This window comes from Rhagoletis zephyria, unplaced genomic scaffold, assembly GCF_001687245.7.
Source record: "Rhagoletis zephyria isolate East Lansing unplaced genomic scaffold, Rhagoletis_zephyria_1.1 Rzeph_scaffold_01251, whole genome shotgun sequence".
Classification (NCBI taxonomy): Eukaryota; Metazoa; Arthropoda; class Insecta; order Diptera; family Tephritidae; genus Rhagoletis; species Rhagoletis zephyria.
Window position 1 is genome coordinate 91476 of NW_016158335.1, and position 27216 is coordinate 118691.

The 27216-nt window shown below is 37.7% G+C and overlaps 1 protein-coding gene and 1 long non-coding RNA gene across 2 annotated transcripts in view; both read left to right on the top strand.

The window, feature by feature from the left end:
* LOC108363344 (uncharacterized) overlaps nucleotides 1-27216 on the top strand; it is a 123853-nt gene that overhangs the window by 84405 nt on the left and 12232 nt on the right. The window lies entirely within an intron of this gene.
* Nucleotides 3337-13762, top strand: LOC108363346 (uncharacterized). Its single transcript, XR_001847609.1, has 3 exons — nucleotides 3337-3347; nucleotides 4948-4950; nucleotides 13587-13762. It is a non-coding gene; the product is annotated as an uncharacterized LOC108363346 (long non-coding RNA).

Consider the following 27216-nt stretch of genomic DNA (forward strand, 5'->3'; position numbering starts at 1 on the left):
GTGCCACTGGCATGGGTGGATCGGCCGTCCAAAGTTAGTGGGGGTCGGTCATACATTTGGACTCGATTGGAGCACTCTAAATGGGTCAAAGTGGGATTTTTCAAAATTTGCCCCTACCCAAAAGTTCGACCCAAATTGGGGGACATCAGAATTCGTTTTAGAGGTATGGTTCCTTCGGCAAAGTTTCTTATTTTGATCCCTAGAATACGATTTTCACAGAGCAATGAGCGATTTTTAAATCGACCCGCCCTAATAAGCACCTACCATATATATGACACCAAATTTCAAGTTCGAATCCATATTATAGGCCCAGGTGTCATGGAAATACTCTGTCAAAATTTCGATCGATTCTGTCCGTCCGTTTAGGCTGCAACCTGGCACATACATACATACTTCCACAACTATATAGTAGATACCCTGTGGGGAAAATCTCTAGTTCTGAACTGGTGCGCTTCTATTACATTTAGACCCAGTACTGGTTCGCGATAAATCTCTTTTGCATGCAAGCAACTGGCGAATTTAACATGGCGATGTCCTAGGAAGTGTCAATTGCCCCCCGCTGCATCCCTTTTTCGATAGTTCCGAACCAGTTCGAAAATCGACAGACGAAAGAAAAAAGTATCATGATTTTTCAATCTTTTTGGTTCATCCGTGGCACGATTTTAAGTTATTTTGGAAGAAATGTGTTTTCAATTTGAAATTAAATTCGTTTGAATGAAGAAATGTACGTTTACATACCTTTAGCTGTAGCTGAGTTTGCAGAGGTGCTCGCTGTTATTTCTTATATTCCAGACGGTCCCAATATGTTGAAATGTTAACACAAATTTTAGTTTTGTATTACCAAGCTATGAAAAAGCATCTGCGAAGCACAGAATAGAAGCGTATTTGAACGAAAAAGCCGCCGAACACATATCTATGTAAAGTAAACAAGCCCCCCGCTGCATCCCTTATTCGATAGTTCCGAACTAGTTCTAAATTCGACAAATAAGATCTAGTTCGTTCTGCATCCCTTTTTCTATAGTTCCGAACCATTTCTAAATTCGTCACTTTAGATATAGTGAAAAAACTGAAAAAAATTAGTTTTTTAAAAGTACCACTTGTCGCCGAGTTTGGACTGGAGGATAAAGACCTAGTACGGAACTAGAAATTTGACTCACCAGTCCGCGGTTTCCCTGCAGGGTACGTATCTTAAAAACTACTTGACCGATCTCGAGCAAATTTGGTATAAACATTGTGCTCAGCCTCCTTAAGTTCCATCTTAAATACTTTTGAAATCGGACAAAACCTACTCCCCCTAAAATATAGCTAGGTTTAAGTTTTTTGAAATTACCGTTACGTTGGTGGATCCCGTGGTTTTTGTCCGATTTTCAAATTTGGTCGAGATCGGTCAAGTAGTTTTTGAGATACGCATATATCATATAAGAGAGCGGTGCCACCCCCATTTTCCTAAGATTTCTTGAAAAACCACTTCTTTGCTAATGAGCGATTGTATATATAAATTTTGAATAAATATTGGTGAATTCCTTAGCCACACTGCTCAAAAAATCTGACTATCTTTTGTTGATAAAAACAAATTCTAAGCAAATAGGCTTTAAAAGTGAAAAGTTTATATTTTTTCTCCTTTTTTCTCAGATTTTCTTGAATTTCTCAAGAATTTTTAATGGTAGAGAAAACTAAATGGTGCCATCCTGTTCAGCGACCTGGAAAACATATATTTAGCGTATGTGCGCGTTAATTTTCCACAAAATCTACCCTTGGCATCTTCTTGAGCACGCTCTAAAATATTAGTAGCCAAAAATTGTACAAAACGGAGACTCGCATCGGGTTAATATTTGAATTTCGCAACCAGACTTGGTCAGGTGACTTTTTACAAGTATTCGAAACTTTTTAGCTATCAGCATCAAAAAAATAACGACATTGTGCAAAATTGTGTCAGTCTAATGTATGTACGTGGAAGATGAGAAGCTTGGTAGACTAATGGTCTTATTCATAAAAAATAAAATAGAATTAAAGAGCTCTATTAAGTGCCATTCTCATACAAATTTTCGATTTATAAAGCAGTTAAAGTCTTCTTTATTTTTTATGAATTTGGCCATGTGGAAATGAAGTTGATGACTAGTTTTCTGACGTAATGACAGGAATATTTTATAATGCCCAACTTTGTGATTACAATTTTTGCCATTTAATGTCAAGTGGAAATCCATTTATTTAAAATGTCTACAGATTTACCGCAAGCGTTTTTCTAAATTTAGATTTTTTTTTGTTAAAAGCGGTATATGTACATGTAGTGCTGTTAAATGAGCTCTTTCCAAACAAATTGAATAAAACTTAGTCACACAAAGCTCTGTTAAAAAGCTAAGCAAAATGCAGCTTGAAAGTAATTTTTCTTAAAAACACATTTGCTGATGCACTGAACAAATACATAGTAACTATAAAAAAATGTATGTATATTCTACCACATCTGATTCCAGAGGGGGCTTGATTGGTTGGAATATATTGTAACGAAGCATTTTTCTCTAGTCCCCAACGCTTCTGTTTCTATGCAGGGGTATACTCGCCGTGCCCAGGGTCCGTTACAATAAATTTACATTGTGGGGCCTTTATTTCTTATATTCTTATCTTTAACGGTGTAAAGATCCCTTACCGTGCCCGCAGTCGGGAGAGGTCTGCATGTTTCTGCCGATGATTAGCTGCTTCACGGCGTCTGCGTACCTCTGTTGCTGTATCGTGTCGGCGCTCTATTGACTGGTGACGTTGGCGTAAATCTGCCGCTGGACGATGTCAGCGTTACTTTAGCATGTTGGCGCTGTGTTCATGGACGGCGTCGGCGCTACTCTGCCGGTGCTCTGCTTCTGGACGACGTTGGCGACGGCTCTACTCTGCCGGCGCTCTGGGTGACTTCGGCGTCGAATTTACTCTGCTGGCACTCTGCTTCTGGACGACGTCGGTGTCGAAGTTACTCTGCCGATGCTTCGCTTTTGGGCGACGTCGGCGTACCTTTGCTGAATCCATCGTAGGCCCGGTTTTCGTGAAATCTACGAAAGTACTATCACTGAATCCGAATAGCTACGGACGTAAATTGGAATTTCGTAGAGAGCCTTCATTGAATCCTTCTACGACGAGTTTATGCTGTCGGAACAAAATTTAAAATCGCTGAATCTTAAAACTAATGCAAAAAAGCTGCATTATTGTTAATAATAAATATTTATTATACTCTAAATTGTAATAGTTCCATATATTTGTGTAAAAGTAGATGTAAAATACCAATGCCATACATACATATGTACATATGCACATTCATCTGCTAGATGCTATTACACTTCATCATGTGGTGGTTGTTTTTGTTGGTTTTTGTTAATAATTCTATTTTTATAATGTTTAACTTTTAGGTGCGCCCGTCCTTAATTTATTAATTTATTTTGTTTTTGTTATTTATGGCCTTAACAATTTTATTGAGCTTAAGGCCATTTTTAATGAAAATTTTTGCGGAAAAAAATTTACATTTTGGTAGAAGTTAAAGCTGCTATTTCGGAAATCATCACATCTCCTCATCACACTTTGTCAACTGGGACCCAACGACCTCATCCGCCAAAGCCAGTAGTCCTACCCAGAGATTGGCAAACGATGCTGTTTTTGTTAAAAACGGAGGATGAACGAACACCAGCGCAAAGCGTGCAGTGCTCGCAAATACAGCCACCACAAGTGAACGATACTTATAACAGCTCATACTGATATTGATTTCGGCAAACCAGTATTCCGAATGAACGTGCACGTATTATTTGAACGGTTGACGAAAGCATTACAGCTCATTTTAACGGTGCCGAAAGCACGAGAGCTCATTTAAATGGTTGGCGGAGACAAGACGCCGCAGTTAGTGGAGGCAAATCATAGAATTGATTTGTTGCAGAAGTCATAACGCCGCCTTTGATTTGTTGCTGAAGGCCTGTTTGATGGGTTGCCGAAGTCATGATACTGTAGTTCAAAAACAAATCAACGACATTTGCTTGTTTGAAATGAAGCATTGATATGTACATACATACATACATACGTACGTATGCACATTCCTCACAACTAGCCTGCCAACCCGCTCTTGGTTCCAGTATCGAGTAAAGTAATTGAACGATGACGCGCTATAAATACATACATACATACGTACGTATGCACATTCCTCACAACTAGCCTGCCAACCCGCTCTTGGTTCCAGTATCGAGTAAAGTAATTGAACGATGACGCGCTATAAATACATACATACATACGTACGTATGCACATTCCTCACAACTAGCCTGCCAACCCGCTCTTGGTTCCAGTATCGAGTAAAGTAATTGAACGATGACGCGCTATAAATACATACATACATACGAGACGATAAATTACCCTTTACTACATTCGTCGTGCTTTCAGCAAAAAGTCAAATGGATTTCAGCAACAAGACAGATGACTCAGCAGCAAGTCAAACGACTTCTGCAACAAATGAACTGCGGCATCTTGCCTTCGCCAACCGTCCAAATGTGCTGTCTTGCTTTCGGCAACCGTTCAAATGCCGCGTTTGCTAGTTTCGTGAACAAGCATTCGGAACACTGGTTTGCTGAAGTCAATATCAGAATGAGCTGTTATAAGTATCGTTCACTTGTGGTGGCTGTATTTGCAAGATAGCACGGTTTGCGCTGGTGTTCAGTCATTCACTGATTTCTTTTAGGTATCGATACTATTAAGTCAACGCGATGCTCAGTCATACAAAGCAGCAGTATTGATTGAGTATGCAATAGTTGGCGTTCAACGCATGCCAGTCTCTGGTCTTACCCACTGAGCTAAGTTCGCCACGTAAACTGTGGTTGATTTTTTCCACTTTCTCATGTGTTAAGCCAACTATAATCAAACGAAGCTATTCCGCTGCTATTTACACTTGATCATGGGTTGTTGGTTTTTGTCAATAATTTTATTTTTAGAATGTTTAACTTTTAGTTGTGCTCGTCCTTAAGCTATTTGTTTTTGTTATTTATGGCCTTACAACAGTTATATTCAACAATTTCATTGAGCTTGAGGCCGTTTTTAATGAAAATTTTTGCGTAAAAATGTGAAAAAAGTAACATCAGTTTACGTGGGGAGGAGGTATTGGCGCATCTCCTTCACGTTGATTGGGGCTTTAATTCCTGAATGGCGGCAACTTTGTCGGGGTCGGTGTATGTGGCTTTGTCACTAATAACGTGACCCAAGTATCGGAGATCCTTTTTGAAAATATCGCACTTCTCGGGATTAGTGCGTAGGTTGGCACGCTGTTCTTTGCGTTCGAGATAAGCGAAGGCGTAGGGCTCCATCTCTGGACCGATGACTTGGTTGAGCGCTCTCTGGAATGTTGCGGGCGCGGAATGTAGGCCAAACGACATGACGCGCCACTGGAACACGCCGCGTCCCGGTAGGAAGAAGGCTGTGTACGGGCGGCTATTTGGCTCCAGGGGTATCTGCCAGTATCCGCTTTTGAGATCTAGGCTACTGATATACTTCGCCTGACGTAGCTTGTGTGATATGTGTTGTATCCTGGGTTAAGGGTATGCATCCGGAACCGATCGATCATTGAGCTGCTGGTAATCTACGCATAGGCTCCACTTCCCATTCTTCTTCCGGGCTAACACAATCGGTGCGCTGTGCGAGACGGCTCGATACATCCTTTGAGAGCAGCTCGTCGATGATGGATTGCATAGCGCCAGTGGAAAGTATCGCTGTTTGAAGGGGCGAACGTCAGTCATGACGATTCTGCGTTCTGCCACCATGGCTACTCCACTCATAGTCTAAAATTTGTCTAACTCCTCTGTTGCGTATGCGGGCTGCCTCATCCTTGTGGCTGATGCTGTATGTTTCCAGGGATCTTGTCCTTCACCCGCGACTGTGGTTGCCCCACTCATGATATCACATTTTTTAGAGTTCGTCTGCCAGGAAGTCCCGTATATGGGCTACCTCATCCTCGTGGTTGGGGAACTCTTGGTTTACCCTGTTGACCTTATCCCTTGTGGTCCTTCGTCTGCTACGGTTTCTCTTTTGGTGCCCCTTCGTCGTGGGGTCATCACCAACGTATCTCGCTATTTCGCGTCGTGATACTTCTGGGGTCCGTCGGTGACTCGTGAATGCCTTTATATTCTTCTGCGAGCCGTTCCGTTTGATGTACAACAAGTAATCGGTGTGGCTATTACAGAAGATTCTCTCCAACTGCTGTTCGTTACTGTCGCATCAAGTTCTGTATTGTATCGCGACCACGTAGTCGTTGAACTTTTCTCGCGGGTGCTGCCTCCATTGCCTTACGTCGTCTTCCAGGCGCTCAAAATATCGAGCCGGCAGGAAAAAGCGCAGGAAATCACGCTTAAATGACGTTCAATTGCTCCAATGTTTGTTGTTTTTGCGGTACCACTGAAGGGCGGTGCCGCTTAGTAATTCAGACATAGTGTTTGGTAAAAGGTCTATGTTTAATGCGTAGACGTCGGTCAAATCTAATCTTTCTGCAAACGCCAACGGGAATATTCCATCCGCTCCCGGTGACTTTAGTGGTTTAAAGGTGTTCACCGCCCACCTGAGTTGGGGCTCAGAGCATATTTCCTTAGCCACTAACCAGTTTTCTCTGCTTATTTTACTACCATGTTCAGTCCGATCTGGCTCGGAATATGATGTAGATCCTGGGAAATGAGTATCTATCTTCTCTTCCTAACTCCCAGTGAAACTCCCATCACTCTTCCTTAGACTTGCGGACGAAATACAATTCGTTTTTGCCATTACCTTATAGAGTCGTGTAGCCTCCGCAGTATCTTCTATGCTTTCATAGAAGTTCCTAAAGCTTAAACGCTTAGACTCTCTTATTTCTTTGTTGTACAGAGTTACCGTGGAAACACAATGCCGGCGAACTCACCACAGCGAAATTACCGCTGTCCAAATTAGAACACCCGCCGGCATATGAAATTGAACACAGCCAAAGCGAAATGCGAAATTCGCTCGGCGGCGTTTCGTGGCGATAGATTTATTTCTATCGCTCTGCTGGGCGATGGCGGCAGTACATGCCAAAGGTGGCCGTATGTTTTTTTACTTTCAAAGATTTAGAAGAAAACAGCATGTAACACGAATTATTTTTGATGGTTGAAAAATACAGTGAACGATTCGTTAAATCTGGCTTAAAATAAAATAATTTATAATAATTCCCCCTTGCCTTATATTTATATTTGTTATCATTTCATCATTTCTAAATATGGTTTCGTTTTTCAAAATATGGTCACCTCACTTATAAGTGCGACGAAATGGTATCAGCTGTTTTCGCTACCGCTCTAATTCTGTTAAAGTTGGCGAAATAGCAGGGCGAACGGTGAACGACGGCTCGCCCAATTCGGCGAACTTCGCCGTTCGCCGGGTATTGTGTTTCAAGCATTAAGGTGTTTCTGTATTCTGACCACTCCCCGGTTGGTTTTACTCGATTGAACAATTTCCGAACTTTGGTTCTGAGTTTACTTAGATTGTTGTTCAACCAGGATGCATCCCTGGAGGAACATATCTTACACATAGGACAATTGTCTTCACATGAATCAATGAGTAATTCATTAAAGCGCTCTGTAGCAAATTCTAGTTCTGTTTCGTTTCTGATCTTCTGACCCAGCCCAGGTTGGGCTGCGTTGAACCTCAGGTTGTCTTTGAACTTCTCCCAGTCTGTCTTCCTGGGATTCCTTAAAACTCTATGTATAGTAGGGGTTGCTTCAATGTCAAACCTAATTATCCTATGATCTGACATGGATACTCTCCACTCTTTCACCAGCGCAATCGTTTGAGTATTTCCTATGGTTATATCCGCAATGGCGTTCTTCTTCTTCATCCGTTGTCCGAGTTTCGTCAAGCTCTGACAAGGTGGCTCTCTCCGAGTCATCATCCGCACAAATATTTATTAGGCCGAGGTCGAAATCGTCTATACCCTCCGTCTTATGAGGTAGAAGACTAACTTCTTCTACTACCGCGCTTCTGGCTGCTTCCACAGCTACCATCTCAGCCACCTCCTCCGGTATTTCAGGAACACCCGGTGGAGTATTTGGCTTGGTTGTCTTCGCCTTTGGTTTCCTGCCCTTGTGCACATGCACTAGAGCACTACCAAACCTGTATCGTAGGATACAGTTTTTCTTCTTGAAAGCTTCCAACGACCGGTCGTCTATCCCGATCGTCAGCAGTTTACCCGTCTTCTCATCATTGCTCCCGTATACCTTCCATAGGTCGGTATGCATTCCCTCATTTTGGGCTATAATGAGGTTAAGTAGTTTCTGCGTGTCCACTCCTGCAGCTTTTGGTAGTAATTACGTGTACCCTGGGTATGTTGTCCCCATCGCACGTAGTCAGTTCCGTACCCTCCCAACCACGCAGTTTTGGAACAATTAAGCGCAGCCATTCGGCTGATTCTGCATCCAATCAGTCGACCAGTATAAGGCCTGGCGGAAGTGGATTCGAATTTTAGTATTGACCTCCAACCCTTACCCATCTTCTTCTTCTGTCTTCGGCAGAACAGCCAGTCTAATACGCATGCACTTAATAAAAAAATTCTTTAAATTCATAGTGGGGTAATCGACCCTGAAACTGGAGATCAATTCGTATGTACATTTAATTTAAAATATTTTGATGTATTTGTATAACTAGCGCCAAATAATTAAAAAAAGACAAATCCGAAAATAGGTTAGTGGAATTTTTTTTATTAAGGTTTTTATGGCATTACCAAAGAGTGAAATAAGTGAAACTTTAGTTGTTATAAATAATTTTTATTACTAATGATAATTTGTTAAAGTCATTAAATATCATCATTAATTACAAACTAAATATCATAACTATCATTATCATAATTATCCTGATCATATGTTCATCACTATTTTCATCATCAACATCATTACTTTACTGCCCGTCTCCACAGGATAAAGTTTATATCTTAATACTTATGTTAGAATATACATAAATAGCCAATTGAGACCGCTCATTGCTCTTCAAGAGCAATATATATCAGAGCTTATATTTTGCCATCTATTGCCGGGAATTTGGTAGTTTGACAGCTACATTTTCATTTGCACGCAAACTTCGTGGCTGCAACATCATTATTATTTTAATATACAAAAAGCAAAAATTTAGCTGTTTCCTGTTAAAATATTTGTAATTATGTACTTGGATGTAAAATAGCCTATTTTCTAAATTTTTTAAGCGATTAAATCTGGCAAAAATACATTTTGAAAGCTATCTTACAAAAGCTTATATCAAGATATAAAAAGCCCACACAAATATTGCCACTGATATAACTTATATCTAGCGACCAAAATGACAGCTGGGCAGCAATAAATTTTATCCTGTGGAGACGGCCAGTTACCACTTCCATAAGATTTCTTCATAGAGCTGATTAATTCACCCACGTTGCCAAGTAATGTAATAATAACTGTTTTGTTAATTTTTCATGCAAAAGTAAACATCATTGCCCTTTATAGGTAATTTTTTTATATATTATTGAATCCGAATTATATAAATTTTCTCTATGTTTTTGTTAAGCTTAGAAAGTAGTTTAAAAAATATAGCCATTAATAAAAAACAATCATCATTTCGCTTGCGTCATTGTGATCTCTATCAACATCTTCATCATCACTATAGTTCTCCAAATTTAACAAATGTTTTGCTTCTTTTGGCAAATCTTCCAACTTTTTGGGGTAGTTTTCTGATACTTTACTGATACTTCGTTCGTCTTTTTTTCTGCTGCACTTGCGATACAAATAGGGAACATTTGTAGGTCTTCAGGTCTTTGTTCAGGTCCAGAGCTTCTTCTGACAATTGACCATAGGTAACAAAGCGTGGGATATTATCGTTGACCCATGGAAATATTTGTGGATTGTTGGGGGCATTTCGTCATTCTCCGTCTACCCGCAACTGTGCTAGTTAAAAATATCATCCCTATCATTATTTCTATTCACTGCACATGCCATTCATGCATAGAAATAAAAATACTATAAAAAATAACAGGCATTACAATTAACACTAAAAATACGCAATATCAATCGTCACGGTTTCACATATCTATCTATATCACCGCGATGCCTGACCAGACGGCTGAACCGATTTCAATTCTCTTAAAAGTACTTTTTTGGATCTTCTATGCGGAAGGTTTTTCAATTTGAAAAAATTAAAAACTTTTGTTGTTGTTGCCAAAAAATTAAGAAAGCTGAAACGTCACTATTTCACAATTTCATAGTTTTCCGTATATTGAATGTCACTAAACCACCAAACGGCTGGACCGATTTATTGGGAAATGCTCCCAATGTATGAAAACGCAGTGAAGTTGTAGATGGGAAGTTTTATTTTAGAATGAAAAATTTCTCGTATACATTTTTCATAAGGTCCATTCTTTGCAACCGAGCTATAAAAGAACACTCGCTTAAATGACGAAATCCACGCAAAGCAACAACACAAACTCGGCTATTTTTCCGAGTTGAGCCAGGTCGGTTAAAAAATACGCGACCTGAAGAGTAGTGTTGTTAAGTGAAAAATTGTTCTATTGTGAATTGTTAATGAGAAAGTGGAGAGGGAAATTTTTGTTTTCGTATATACATGATTTATTACGCAAATACCTCGCATAATTACTAACTTCTATTAATTTTTGTGTCTAAATGCCGTTGAACTAATCACATGTTTCTTGCCAGCTACCAGCAGGGTTGCTTAAGTAGCTAAAAGGAAATTTTACCCGAGTTGAGTGTTCTTTTGTCGCTTACAAAAAAATGCAGCTGTATTTGAAAATAAGAACAATAGTGAGTATTTTCGCTTACAATATTAGCAAGTAAATATTCGTATAGTGTTTTCCAAACATCCAACACTTCCCCTCAAAAATACAAAACTTATTTCAATAACAATTCGCTTCTAAACTTATTCAATTTAATGAAAGGTAATGGCTTGGTTAGTAAATCTGCATATATAAATCGGACAATATTGTATATTTACTATATCTTTTTGTTTTAGGTCGCGTACAAAATGATACTTTGTGTCTATGTGCTTTGTTTTACGACTTTTTGTTATCAACAAGCCTTACACAACTTTGGTTATCTTCAAAAATAGTAATGCGCTGCACCTCTGACAACTCGAAGTCTAAAATTAGTTTTCTTAACCACAATGCCTCTTGACAAGCCTCTGCCAACGCAATGTATTCTGCTTCTGTTGAGGACAATGAAACACAGTTTTGCTTCCTGCAGCTACAGCTTATGCAAGCACCTCTATATTTGAAGATATATCCACTATTTGATTTTCTGTCATCACGGTTTTGTGCCCAATCGGCGTCTGAATATTCCACCAGAACTTCAGTTTTCTTACTTTCGAGTTTTAGCTTCAAGTCTTTTGTGGCAATCAAATATTTTATTAACCTCTTGAGCTCCACCCAATCGCTTTTGGTCGGTCTGCTTACATGACGACTTAGAATTGACATAACAGCTGCAATAACAGGGCGAGTATTAATGCTTATGTATAATAAACAGCCAATAACTTCATGATACAAAGTGTTATTTTCTAGTAATTTCATTTCATCGCGGTGTAAAATTACTACTTTCTTAGCTAAATTTACAATATAATTTTCTTGATTTAGGGTATAATATCCGGACTCCTCCCTCTCAATTTTGATACCCACATAAAAATTAATTTTTCCAAGCCGTGATATTTCAAAATTATCTTCTGTATCTATCTTTTTGACAATTTCGAAATCGGTGTTTACGTTTGAAGCAACTAATACGTCATCAACGTAAACCAATACGTATATGTAGTGATCTTCCCTCTTTTTCTTCAGAAGACAGCAATTAGCTTCTCCTTGATGAAAACCTGCTGCGCGTAAAACATCGGAAAATTTGTTACTCCAACATCTTGCAGATTGCTTTAACCCATATAAACTTTTTTTAAGTTTACATACTAGTACTTCTGCATTTTTCGATTTGACTTCATACTTTTTTATATCATAGTGCTTAACCGTGTAATTTAGCGAACCCACCACTGCTAAAAACGTGCGGAAAGTGGTTGAACGTATTACCGGTGCATATACCTCATCGTAGTCAACTCCATACTTTTGTGTAAAACCTTGCGTAACCAACCTAGCTTTGTACTTTAATACATTTCCGTTTACGTCTCTTTTGATTTTGCAAATCCTTTTGCAGCCTATTGCCTTAAGCCCTCGGGGTAGAGTTACCAAATTCCACGTTCCTCTTTTACGAAGAGAATCCATTTCATCATCCATAGCTTTCATCCATTTGGATTTATCTTGTCGAACTAAAACCTCTTTGTAATGGCTTGGCTCTTCTGCTACTGATACTAAGCAGGTGTATCTAACTGGGGGTTTTGAAACTCGCTTTGATCTTGAATCCATCATTAAGACTTGTTGTGAAATTATAACGCTATCATTGCCTTCATCTACAGCTTCATCTTCATCTGCAATCAAGTATTCGTCATCTTCTAATTCACTGTGTTCTGTATTTTTCTTTTTACTAGCTTCTAGTGATATGCTTCTAGTGATATGTCCAGATTGCTTTTCAAATTCCAAATCATCTTTAAGAATTACGTAATCTCGGCTAATGACTATTTTCTTCTTCTCTTTGCTCAAAAATCTGAGCGCGTTCGACTCCTCTGAATATTCCACGAAAATTAATTTTTCTGTTTTCCTGCATAACTTTTGAGCTGGTATTAGAACGTGAGCTTTTGAACCAAACCGTTCAAACTTGTACATATCAACTTTTCTTCCATCCCATAATTCAAAAGGAATATTATTATTTGACCTTGTCGGTAGACGATTTTGAATATAATTTTCTGTAACTATCGCTTCACCCCAAAACTCATCGTTAAGGTCCCCATCTCAGTTAAGTACCGATTTCGTCTTTCAGCTACTCCATTTTGTTGTGGAGTGTACGGTGTTGTGAACTGTGGCTGAACACCTAATATTACGTTCTCATTGAGCTATTAACTCGAGTTTAACATTTTGAGTTTATGAACAACTGTCAAGCGTTCACATTGGGTTGGGGTGTTTAAGAAACTCAGAGTTTAATTTGACATTTTTTTGTTTACTTTTTCTTATTCTCATTTAGTCTGTTCCCGTACTACAGGAGTTAACACACACACACATAAGTCTAGAATACCAACTGTTTAGCTATAAAAAAAAAACAAGAAATAAGGATCGATAGAACTTTTTACGCTAATTTCAACCATACCAAAATTATTTGGTGCAAATAAAAACCAAAGCCAATTAAAGAGGTTAAAGTTCAACTTAACTATTTCTTATGTGTTTAATATCTCGGAAACTATTTAACCGATTAAAAAATTATTGATGCTAGTTTCAACATAATTTAAATGCCATTTATGCAAGTTATATACTATAACCAGTTTTAGAACTAATTTTATATAAACTACATTTAAAAATATATATTTTTATTTTATTTTGTTTACATGAAAGAAAAATTAATTATCTTTATCTTGACGTCATTAGTTTTTTTAATAGGTTATGTTGTTCAGAAAATATTAATATTAAAAAAAATCAGAAAATTTAACTTTAACCATTGATATCTTTTTTATATTTTAATTTCGCCAGGTAATTTTGGTAGGGTTGAAATCAACACAAAAAGTTCTGTCGAGCCACATTTTTGGTTTTTGCATCGCTAGATTGTCGATATTCTAGACTTACGTGCACAGAACGACTTCGGACTAATTCTGATTAAATCCTGCAGTACGGGAACAGACTAACTGTCGGCAAGTTGGTTGCAAGTTTGAATTATCAAAGACACAAACCGAATCGGGTAAAAAAAATGGTTGCATTCGCATAAACTCCAAATAAAAGTGGCGTTTGAGGAGAGTTTAACGAAATTTTTTGTATGGCAAACTCCGAGTTTAAGAGTAGAGTTAAGGCTTAAACTCCAAAATGGCCCATAAACACGAGTTAGTGGCTCAATGTGAATGCCTTATAAGCTTGCTAAATACTGCCCAACAGCTGTCCCAGTAAACTCTCCTCCTCTATCAGATCTTATGATTTTTGGAGTCTTTTGAAATTTTGTTCTAACGAAACCTATAAAATCTTTTAAGCGAGCTACGACCTCTGACTTGCGTCTGAGTAAATACAAATTACAGTACCTACTGTAATCATCAATAAACGTCACGAAGTAACGGAAACCACTTGGTGTTGTTTTATTCATTACAGCAACATCTGTGTGTATTCAATCTAACACAGCACCTGAGTGCTCACCTGCTACCTTCGGAAATGGTTTTCTTGACAGTTTACCAATAAGGCATACTTCGCACTGAAACTCAGCATCACACAGATTGACTTTGATGTTCTTGTCCTTCAAATACGACCACACAACCTTGATGTTACGATGACCCAACTTTCGATGCCAGTCATGCACACATCCTTGCTGTCGTCCAGCACTGTTCGCCATATTCACCTCTGCACAAGTCACCCTCAGCTTGTACAAATCATTGTTTAATTCCGCTGTGGCTTTTATTTGATTATGTTTAATAATTTTACAATTATTTCCTTCAAAAAGTACTTGATGACCCATCTCGGTTAACTTCTTCACCGATAGCGAGTTGCTTTCTATTGAAGAAAAAAACATCCTTTACATTTATCCTTTCAGACTCACCATCAGCATTTATTATCTCGATGTGACCACTGCCTCTACCTTGCGACCGAATTCGGTAACCATTTGCGACGTTAACAGCTTCTTGGATATTATCGTTTAGCATGTCAAAAAAATCCTGATTGTTTGCGATGTGACATGTTGCTCCTGAATCGATATACCAATCATTTTTCGTTGACTTGCCTAACCAAAAACATTGCTCTTCCAGTGAATCATCTTGTTTCCCGGCCTTATTAACGTGATTTTTTTGCTTCTCTTTAAAAAATTTACAATCCTCCATGTGCCCGTTTTTCTCGCCATAAAAACACTCGATCTGAACTCCCGTCCTCTTGAATTGAGTCTTTCTCCCTTCGATTTTCAGCACCGCCGAATCCGAGGTATTCCGTTTGTGCACCTTACGTTTAGCCGCGTTTTTGAAATGCACCAGTTGATCATCATTCACCATCAGTCCAACGGTTCCACGAGCTTGTCCGTCCTGCTTGATCCAGTTTGCGTCCGGCTGCGCTGGCTTCGGCTTTGAAACTATGTCCCACAAATCTTCCTTGATCAGCAGTAGTTCCATCTTTACCTTCCATGTTGCGTAGTTTTCACCATTTAGTTTGGCGATCGACATTGCGCGATGGCCCATAACCTATTGGGGAAATGCTCCCAATGTATGAAAACGCAGTGAAGTTGTAGATTGGAAGTTTTATTTTAGAATGAAAAATTTCTCGCAAGGCGAATTAATATAAGGTGATAGCAGGAGTACAAAAACAAAAAACTACATGTATTTTGTTTTTGCTTTGGCGGCATAAACTGTCAAAATCTGTAAGAGAGTGTGTAGAAATTCAAACAAAATTTTTCAATTTGATATCAAAGCCGTGCGGCGAAACACATACACAAAATCAACTGAGCTAGTAACACCATCTTGTATAAATTCGCCTTGATTTCTCGTATACATTTTTCATATTTGAAAATAAGAACAATAGTGAGTAAGTATTTTTGCTTTACAATATTAGCAAGTAAATATTCGTATCAGTGATGGGCACACCTAAATACTTTTGTACTTAAAGTACCACTTTGGGTACTAAATACACAAATACTTAGTATTTTGAGATGAATAAATACCCAAGTACTATTTACTTAGGTATTTAGGAGCTGCTAAATACCCAAGTACTATTTACTTAGGTATTTAGGAGCTGCTAAATACCCANTTAGGAGCTATTAGATATTAAAGTAAGAAAAACTTGAGTATTTAGGAGCTGCTAGATACCAAAGTACAAAAAACGAAAGTATTTGCAAAATACTTTCACTAAAGTGTNCAAATCAACTCACCACATACAAACTCACCACACCTCACCTAAACTCACCACACCTCCTACTGGTACACCAAAATCCGCCAAATCTTAACCCACCACAGTTGAACTCATCACACTCGTTCTCACCACACCTCACCTAAACTCACCACACCTCAATTTGGGAACTGTTTCTGGATTTGAGAGATACTTCAGACTAAATCAGGATTTAGAAGACCATTTCGGGGTTTTCGGGACTATTTTGGGATTTTCGAAGCTATTTCGTAATTCTTTAGGGATTCCCGGAAACTGTTTAAGATTTTCGGGATTTTCGAAACGACTTTCAAATATTCAGGGATTTTTGGGATTTTCGGGACTTTCGAGATTCCCGGAGTTAATAGCGGGACTTTCGGCAGTATTTCGGTATTCTCAGAATTGTTGGGACTTCTGGATTATTTTTGGATTTTTAGGATTAATTTCTAGTTTTTGGGACTTTCGGGACTGTTTCCGGATTTTTGGGACTTTCGGGATTCTCCGACCTAATATCGGGATTTTCGGGACTAATTTCGAAATTTTTGTGACTTATATCGGACTTTTGGGACTATTTCCAGATTTTTGGAACTTATTTTGGATTTATGGGGTTTTCGGGATTCTCGGGAATAATTTCGGGACTGTTGGGACTTTCGGGACTATTTAGGGATTTTTGGGGCTCGTGTGATTGTCGGGAGTAATTTAGGTATTTTTGGGACTTTCGAGACTATTTTCAGATTTCTGGGACTTATTTAGGATTTTTGGAACTTTCGGGTCTATTTCGAGATTGTCGGGAGTAATTTCGGGACTTTCGGGACAGTTTCCAGATTTTTAGGAATTTTGGACTACTTCGGGATTCTCAGGAATAATTTCGGATTTTCGGGCGTATTTCGGGATTTTTGGGACTTTGTTTTGGATTTTTGGGACTTTCGGGATCATTTCGGGATTTTCCGGACTAATTTAGGAACTATGGGACTTTCGGAACTATTTCAGGATTTTTGGGACTTTCTGGACTATTTCATAATTCTCGGAATATATTTCGGTATTTTTGGGACTTTTGGGGCTTTCGGGAGTATATCGGTTTTTTTTGGGTCTTTTTGGATTTTTGAGACTTTCGGAACCATTTCAGGGTTTTCAAGAGCATTTCAGGACTTTTGGAACTAATTTCGGATTTTTGGGACTTTCGGGACTATTTCTCCATTATTGTGATTAATTCGGAATTTTGGGATTTTGAGAGTTAATTCGGGATTTTTTGGACCTATTTTCGGATTTTTGGGACTTTCGGGATTCTCCGACCTAATATCGGGATTTTCGGGACTAATTTCGAAATTTTTGTGACTTAGTATATCGGACTTTTGGGACTATTTCCAGATTTTTGGAAATTATTTTTGGATTTATGGGCTTTTCCGGATTCTCGGGAATAATTTCGGGACTGTTGGGACTTTCGGGACTATTTAGGGATTTTTGGGGCTCGTGTGATTGTCGGGAGTAATTTAGGTATTTTTGGGACTTTCGAGACTATTTTCAGATTTCTGGGACTTATTTAGGATTTTTGGAACTTTCGGGTCTATTTCGAGATTGTCGGGAGTAATTTCGGGACTTTCGGGACAGTTTCCAGATTTTTAGGAATTTTGGACTACTTCGGGATTTTCAGGAATAATTTCGGATTTTCGGGCGTATTTCGGGATTTTTGGGACTTTGTTTTGGATTTTTGGCACTTTCGGGATCATTTTGGGATTTTCCGGACTAATTTAGGAACTATGGGTCTTTCGGAACTATTTCAGGATTTTTGGGACTTTCTGGACTATTTCATAATTCTCGGAATATATTTCGGTATTTTTGGGACTTTTGGGGCTTTCGGGAGTATATCGGTTTTTTTTGGGTCTTTTTGGATTTTTGAGACTTTCGGAACCATTTCAGGGTTTTCAAGAGCATTTCAGGACTTTTGGAACTAATTTCGGATTTTTGGGACTTTCGGGACTATTTCTCCATTATTGTGATTAATTCGGAATTTTGGGATTTTGAGAGTTAATTCGGGATTTTTTGGACCTATTTTCGGATTTTTGGGACTTTCGGGCCTATTTCGGGATTCTCGGAACTGATTTCGGGACTTTTGGGATTTTCAGGAGTATTTCGGGATTTTTGGGACTCTCGGGACTATTTCGGGATTAAAGGGAGTTATTTGGGTATTTTTGGGACTTTCGAGACCAATTCCAGATTTTTGGGACTTATTTAAGATTTTTGGAACTTTTGGGTTTATTTCGAGATTGTCGGGAGTAATTTCGGTGTTTTTGGGATTTTTGGCTGTATTTCGGAATTTTTGGGACTTTCGGGCCGTTTTTTCATTTCTTCGTTTTGGTATATTGGAGTTCGCTGATATTTGCTAGTACATAGTTCCTCTAAATTCTCGCATCACATACGGACAAACATATATTTCGCGCATTGCAATTACCATTTGTTCGCTAGCCATTATTTGCGCATCCCCGCTTCCTAACTCTCATGCAACCTAGGAAACGCTCCTTGGTTCCACAATCATTATGAAGTCATTCAAAATACATATCGATATAGGTCCCGGATANAAAAAATCGATATAGTCCCGAAAGCCCCAAAAATCCCGAAAATAGTTCCGAGCATCCCGAAAGTCCCAAAAATCCGAAGTAAGTCCCAAAAATCCCGAATTAGTTCCCAAAGTCCCAAAATTCCTCAATAAGTCCCAAAAATCTCGCAATGGTCCCGAAAGTTCCACAAATAGAGAAATGGTCCCGAAAGTTCCAAAAATCCGGAAATAGGTCCCAAAGATCTCGAAATACTCCTGAAAATCCCGAAAAGGTCGCGAAAGTTCCACAAATCCATAATTAGTCCCAAAAAAATCGATATACTTCCGAAAGACCCAAAAATCCCGAAAACAGATCCGAGAAACCCGAAATAGTCCCAAAAATCCGAAATAAGTCCCAAAAATCCCGGATTAGTTCCCAAAGTCCCAAAATTCCTAAATAATTCCCAAAAAATCTCGCAAAGGTCCCGAAAGTCCCACAAATGGAGTAATAGTCCCAAAGGTCCCAAAAATCCGAAATTATTTCCAAAAATCTCGAAATGCTCCTGAAAATCCCGAAATGATCCCGAAAGTTTCAAAAATCCAAAATTGGTCCCAAAAAAATCGATATGCTCCCGAAAGCCCCAAAAATCCCGAAAATAGTTCCGAGCATCCCGAAATAGTCCCAAATATCCGAAGTACGTCTCAAAAATCCTGAATTAGTTCTTAAAGTACCAAAATTCCTAAATAAGTCCCAAAAATCTCGAAATGGTCCCGAAAGTCCACAAATGGAGAAATAGTCCCGAAAGTCCCAAAAATCCGGAAATAGGTCCCAAAAGTCCCGAATTAGTTCTCAAAATCCCAAAAGTCCTAAATTAATCCTAAGAATGAAGAAAGTCCCAAAAATCCGAAATTAGTTCAAAAATCCCGAAATACTCCCTTAAATGGTCTTGAAAGTCTCAAAAATCCAAAAACGACCCAAAAAATCGATATGCTCCCGAAAGCCCCAAAAATTCCAAAATTAGTCCCAAAAATACCGAAATCTGTTCCGACAATTACGAAATAGTCCCGATAGTCCCAAAAATCCTTAAATAGTTTGGAAAGTCCCATAGTTCCTAAATTAATCCCAAAAATCCCAAAAGTCCCAAAAATCCAAAACAAAGTCCCAATAGTCCCAAAAATCTGGAAATACACTCGAAAATCTGAAATTATTCCCGAGAAACCCGAAATAGTCCCGAAAGTCCCAAAAATCTGGAAATAGACCCGGAAGTCCCAAAAATACCGAAATTACTCCCGACAATCCCTAAATAGTATCGAAAGTCCCAAAAATTCAAAATGAGTTCCAAAAATCCAAAAACAGTCCCGGAGTCCCAAAAATCCCGAAAGTCACAAAAATTCCGAAATTAGTCCCCAAAATACGGATTTTAGTTCCGAGAATCTCGAAAGTCCCAAAAAACTCGAAGCAGACCCGAAAGTCCGAAATAAGTCCCAAAAATCCGTAAATAGTCCCGACGTAGTCTAGAAAATCCCGATATTAGTTCCGAGAATCCCAAAATCTCAAACAAAGTTTCCGGGAATCCCTAAAGAATTACGAAATAGCTTCGAAAATCCCGAAAACCCGGAAATAGTCTCGAAAATTCTGATTTAGTCTGAATAATCTCTAAAATCCCGAAATAGATCCCAAATTAAGGTGTGGTGAGTTGATTTGAGGAGAGGTGAAGTGGGTTGTGGTAAAGTAAGTTGAGGTGAGTGTAAGGTGAGGTGTCAATTCTCTAAATTTCTCCTAAACTATACAGTATTTAGTTTGAAAGTATTTAGCCATCGACTAAATACCTTGGTACTTTAGTGAAAGTATTTTGCATCCCCAAGGTACCTGAGTACTTTGGACCAGAGTATTTAGCGCCTGCTAAATACTTTCGTTTTTTGTACTTTGGTATCTAGCAGATCCTAAATACTCAAGTTTTTCTTACTTTAATATCTAATAGCTCCTAAATACCTAAATACTTTTTACTTGAGTATTTAGCACCACCTAAATACATAAGTAAATAGTACTTGGGTATTTAGCAGCTCCTAAATACCTAAGTAAATAGTACTTTGGTATTTACAACAACATAAAATACCTAAATACTTTTGTACTTAGTACTTAATACTTGGTAAATACAATTTTGCCCATCACTGATTCGTATAGTGTTTTCAAAACATCCAACATGATTTCGTTCATATTTGGAACATACAGTGACGAGCAAAACTGTAACATGGTGTAACGCTTTTTATATCAGCCGCCGCTATCTTTCTAAGTTCTAACGACATTCATACTTTTGTTGCATATTCTTATTGGTACACCTGTACTTCCTCTCTCATAACGAATTGAAGTCAATCCAACGACAATAATAAATAAAACCAGCAGACAAAAATTTACATAAAGGTATATGTTACAGTTTTGCACTTATAGACTTATACAGAGGATATATAGGGCTTCAAAATGGTATATCATAATCTATTGTCGGACTAAGCTTGTTGGTATTTTTTATCGGGTAAATTAAAAAAGACCCATATTTTTCTTAATTTTTTAAATTTTGACCATCGATAATTTCTACAATTTCAAAATATGGAGTACCATCTAAAATTAAATCTATTTTCAAATAAACAGATACCTCATTTATTGCAATCGCATAAAAATTGTTGAACTTAGGCGACTTTTCTTAAATACGGCCTCGAATTTATATGTGCGTATGTACCGGAAGTTCTGATTTTTGAGCTGTGCGGCTGAGTTCATCAATATTTATTCAAAATTGATATATAAAATCTTCTTCTTTAGCAAAAAAGTGGGTTTTCAAGAAGGTTTAGGAAAATGGGGGTGGCACCGCCTTCTTATATGATATATGCGTATCTCAAAAACTACTCGACCGATCTCAACCAAATTTGGTAAACACATTGCGCGTAAGCTTAAGCGCCATATTGAACATTTTTGAAATCGGACTAAAAAACCACGGGCCCCGCCAACGTAATGGTCATTTCAAAAAACTCGAAAGCTGGCTATATTTTAGGAGGAGTAGGTTTTGCCCGATTTCAAAAATATTTAAGGCGGTACCAATTTTTGTCGAGATCGGGGAAGTAGTTTTTGAGATACACATATATTATACAAGTGGGCGGTGCCACCCTCATTTCCCCAAGTTTTTTGAAAACCCACTTATTTGCTAAAGAGCGACTGTATATATCAATTTTGATAAATATTGATGAACTCTTTAGCCACACTGCTCAAAAAATCTGAAATTCCGGTACATACACACTTATAAATTCAAGGCTGTATTTAAGCAAAGTTGCATATATTCGAAACTTTTTATGCGATTGAAATAAATGAGGTATCAGTTTATTTGAAAATAGATTTAATTTTAGATAGTACTCCATATTTTGAAATTGTAGAAATTATCGATGGTCCAAATTTAAAAAATTAAGATAAATATGGGTATTTTTTTTAATTTACCCGATAAAAAATCTCCACAAGCCAAGTCCGGCAATAGATTGTTATATACCATTTTGAAGGCCTATACATCCTCTTCTCAGCTCATATTCGATCTTTGAAATCGAATCAAAAATAGTCACTAAAAAATCATAAATCTAAAAAATCCTATTTTATCACCTAAATAAGCAATAATATTTGAAATTTCCAAAAAAAAATAATTTTCGGGGCACCCTACTACATATGTATGTTATCAGTAGCGTATTATGGCGAAAATTGGTTGCTATTGGGAAAGGGGGCGTGGCACCTCCTGTAATTTGACACAGGTACATATATTATCACTAGCGAACTTATGGCGAAAAGTTGCAGATATTGGAAAAGGGGCGTGGCACCTCCCATACAAACTTAACTTCTCATATTGCCTATCTCTGGAACCGCCTTATGCTAACGTCGTAGAATTGACACAGCCACATATGTTATCAATACCGTACTTTCAGCGAAAAGTGGCGGGCATTGTAAAAGGGGGCGTGGCACCTCCTATACAAACTGAAATTCTCATATCGCTTATCGCTGGAACCGCTTAAGCCAGAGTCTTGAAATTTGACACAGCTACTTACATACATATGCTATCAATATTGTGCTTACGACGGAAAGTGTGGAAACTGAACTTTTCTTAACGCTATTCTCTGGAACTGCTTAAGTTACGTCCTGAAATTTGACACAGCTACATATGTTGTCAATAACGTACTTACTTACTTGCTGTCTCCATTGGGGTATATTATGTATACATACATACATGGGGTACAGCCGTTGCAGGAGATCTGTTAGTTAAATCGCAAGCGAAATGCTCATCGCAGAGAAATTTTGGTACTTGGGCAACTGAACTTTTCTTAACGCTATTCTCTGGAATTGCTTAAGTTACGTCCTGAAATTTGACACAGCTACATATGTTGTCAATAACGTACTTACTTACTTGCTGTCTCCATTGGGGTATATTATGTATACATACATACATGGGGTACAGCCGTTGCAGGAGATCTGTTAGTTTAATCGCAAGCGAAATGCTCATCGCAGAGAAATTTTGGTACTTGGGCATGCCTCCGCATTTCAGAAAAAGTTGAGGTGCACCTTAAAATGCAACCCTAGAATCGAAACGGTAATAGCCCAGGTGCGCTCTTTTAGTTTTATTTTACTATAATATGTAGCATCACGTAGGTGCAACGAACTTTTTAGTTAAATACCACATTAATTTTTTTTTTTGTAGATAGGCTCCTGTGGCCTCATATATTATAAAAAAACACAACTTCATCAAAATTTAAACTTAAAACAAGCTGTGAAGCTAACTATTTAACAGTTCATTCTTGCGATGTGCGATGAACAATCGCTAATGGAGACAGCAAGTTACGGCTAAAAGTGGTAGTTACTGGAATGGCTGCATCTATATACATATACATAGATAGGCCAGCATCATTCGATAGGGAACCATTTTCTCCTAGATTTCTAAATCCCATTGAGCGATTGTTACTTTCTTTTTAATTTTTGGGAAAGGGTAAAATTTTGTGGAAAATCTTAAAGATTTTTTTAAATTTTGTACAAAGTTTGAAATTTAAATTTTTATAAGTTTCGTTATAGATTGTCCTATCTATATACATACCTATATACATAACATAGTAGCTATTTTTGTTGTTCGGTCTAACTCAAAAACCACTGGATAGAGTTTAGTCAAATTGTCCGAGGTTATACCTTTCACATCTGGTCCTATTATAGACTAACTACTAGAAAACTCGTTTGGTGGCACTGGAGTTAAGTCATTTAACTCGAACTTAATTAGGATCAATTGCAGTTAATTCCCGAGTTGATCCGGATCAACGCTGCCGTTTGTTTATGCTTTAAGACTCAAAAAAGGAAGAAGGTAAAGTTCAGTATATACATAGAAGAAGAAAGGGATAAATGCAGAGATTAAAATAAAATTAAAGAAACTTAAACATAAAGACAAAGAGGGGGGTAAATTTAAATAGTTAATATAATAGCAAAGGTGTGGGTGAATATTTAGATAAAGAAAAGAATACAGATAAAGATGTAAATTAAAGTCAAGGAAGTGATACATATAAAAATAAAAGATAAAAAGACGACAGAGACAACGATAGAGATAAAGGTGGAGACAAAAAGGAGAAAAAGAAAAACATAAAACTGAAGAATGACATGGTTGTGTTTTATTGTTTTGTGTTATGTTATGTTATGTTATATTATGTTATTTTAGGTTATGCTATGTTATGTTATGTTGCGTGATGTTGTGTTGTGTTGTGTTGTGTTGCGTTGCGTTGTGTTGTGTTGTGTTGTGTTGTGTTGTGTTGTGTTGTGTTGTGTTGTGTTGTGTTGTGTTGTGTTGTGTTGTGTTGTGTTGTGTTGTGTTGTGTTGTGTTGTGTTGTGTTGTGTTGTGTTGTGTTGTGTTGTGTTGTGTTGTGTTGTGTTGTGTTGTGTTGTGTTGTGTTGTGTTGTGTTGTGTTGTGTTGTGTTGTGTTGTGTTGTGTTGTGTTGTGTTGTGTTGTGTTGTGTTGTGTTGTGTTGTGTTGTGTTGTGTTGTGTTGTGTTGTGTTGTGTTGTGTTGTGTTAAGTTATGCTATGTTATGTTATATTCTGTCTGTTACGCATTTCACCTCAATTCACTTCAATATTCAACTAAACTCAACTCGGCTCAGCTCAGCCCACCTCAACTCCCCTTAATTGATAAGGTTGAATTTTAACCGCTGGGCGAACACTACTCAGTGGGAAAATGTAATGTATAGTAATCGAAAAAAATAATCAGTAAAACAACCCTTTTCACATTCGAAAATGCATTTTTCCCCCAGGGCGGTGACCTTAGAAAAGTGGGGCATTAAATTTTGCATTACCTAGTATCGAGAAATGAATGTGTTTTAATATGAAATTTTTGGAACTTTTTGAATACATTAGAATGCTGATTACATAGTTAGCAGTAATATAATCGAGAACTCATAAGAAATACACTATATTATTTATCGCGCATGTAATGCATTACTACTTTTCCGACTAGGTAGTTATCATTATTTATAGAGTTAACGAAATTTATCTTGCAATTGTAAGGCATCGAGTTCTTTCAACCTATCGAGTTATCGACATTTATTGATTTACTGAAATATTTCGAATTATCGAATATAAGTTTTTAGAATTTTCAAAATATATCGAGTTATCGAAATTTCGTAAGTTTATGGAGCTTATCACTGCTTATCGAATTTTATCGTTTTTCCAGAGTGTAACGAGTTATCGCAATTACTCGATAGCTTTGAGAGATATGCGGCTATCAAAACTAACCAAGTTAACGAAATTTATAGTCATCTGAAGTTTATAGATTTATCGATTTATATCGATATATAGATACATTTTTGAGTTATCGAAATTTGTCGAGCCCTCGAAACGCACAGTTACTTAATTTGTCGAAATAAATCACGTTATCGAATTTTGTTGAGATATCGGATTTTAGTGTTTTTCATGCATTGAGTTATCGATATACATCAAATTATCGACATTTATCGGCAAACTGGAAAACATCGGGTCAATTCCAAGTGCTGCCTAACTCTTCTAAAGACCTTTAAAGGTACAAAAAATTGTAATCACGTTTTAGTTCCAAAGCAGGAGATTTTTTGGTAAGTAATCTTGCACATACGTAATAAGTAAAACGATGTGCTAAGTTCGAAAAGCTCTCCAAGGGTCTTAAAGGTCTAGAAAAACGGTCGAATTTCGACAGTAATTGCACTCCTAGCATGCCTTATTTCGGTTTTTTTCGTATGCATTATTTCGGGTTTTTTTTATATGAATTATTTCGTATGCACAGTTTCCATGTGCACAATTTCATGGTGCCAAATGGAAGCTACCTATTGGACTTTGAATTTATAGGTATATACATACATTAGGGTGCCCATGAATTTTTTTTGGTAAATTTCAAGACCCTACCCCCTTTCTTTTATGAGAAATATTATTACCTATTTTTTAGAGTTTTCAAAAATTATTTGGAGGTCGCGACTTGTCAGTTTAGTACGGTTTTGTAGATTTACGAGTTTTTGAATAACTAGTTTTCATTAAACTTTAAAAATCGAGCATATTGTGAGAAGAGGATTCACAGGCCTTTAAAATGATCTATAATAATCTATTGTCACACTTGGATTTTTGCGAGTTTTCATCGGGCAAATGAAAAAAATATGTACTATCTAAAATTAAATCTATTTTCAAATAAACTGATAGCTCACTTATTACAATCGCGTGAAAATTATCGATGTTAGGCGACTTTTAATAAATACGGACTTTCAGATTTTTCGAGGAGTGGGGCTAAGGAATTTAATATTTGTTCAAAATTGATATATAAAATCGCTCTTTACAAAAAAATAGGCTTTTCATTTTTTTTAAGAAAATGGGAGTGGCACTGCCCACTTACTATATGATATATGTGTATCTCAAAAACTACTTCCCCGTTTTCGACCAAATTTGGTATACACATTGCGCTTAGCCTCTTTAAGCGCCATGTTGAAAATTTTTTAAATCGGACAAAAGCCATGGGCTCCGCCAACGTTATGGGGATTTCAAAAGACTCAAAGCTAGCTATATTTTAGGGGGAGTAAGATTTGTCCGATTTCAAAAATATTCAAGGCGGTGCTTAAGGAGGCTAAGCACAATGTGTATACCAAAGAATGTAAATCTATAAGAGGAGACAACACGTTATAATTGTAGCGAGTGTGCTACACATATGTATTATGCTATTTAAATATATTTTAACTTAATATTTTATTAAAAATACCTTTACAAACCTGTTTTCCTCTGCAGCGTAAATTTTTGTTTACTTTTACATTTGACATTCCTCCTCTTCTTCGCAAGTGTAATCGATAAAACTAGGTCGGTTTAATCTGAGATTATTTTATAATTATAATTTTGTATGGCTAATCTCCTTTTCTGAGCGCTTGGAACGTACATCTGAGCGCTGCCCCCGACACGATGTCAAAATCGTGCTTGGCGATTTTAATGCCAAGGGGGGCAAGGAAGGGATCTTTGGCGCCACTGTCGGAAAATTCAGCCTCCACGACGAAACGTCCGATAACGGACTGAGGCTGATCGACTTCGCCGGGGCCCGAAATATGGTAATATGTAGTACTAGGTTCCAGCATAAGAACATCCACCAAGCTACATGGCTGTCTCCAGATCGAAAAACGAGAAACCAAATCGATCATGTTGTGATAGACGGAAGGCATGCTTCAAGCGTTTTGGACGTACGTACACTCCGAGG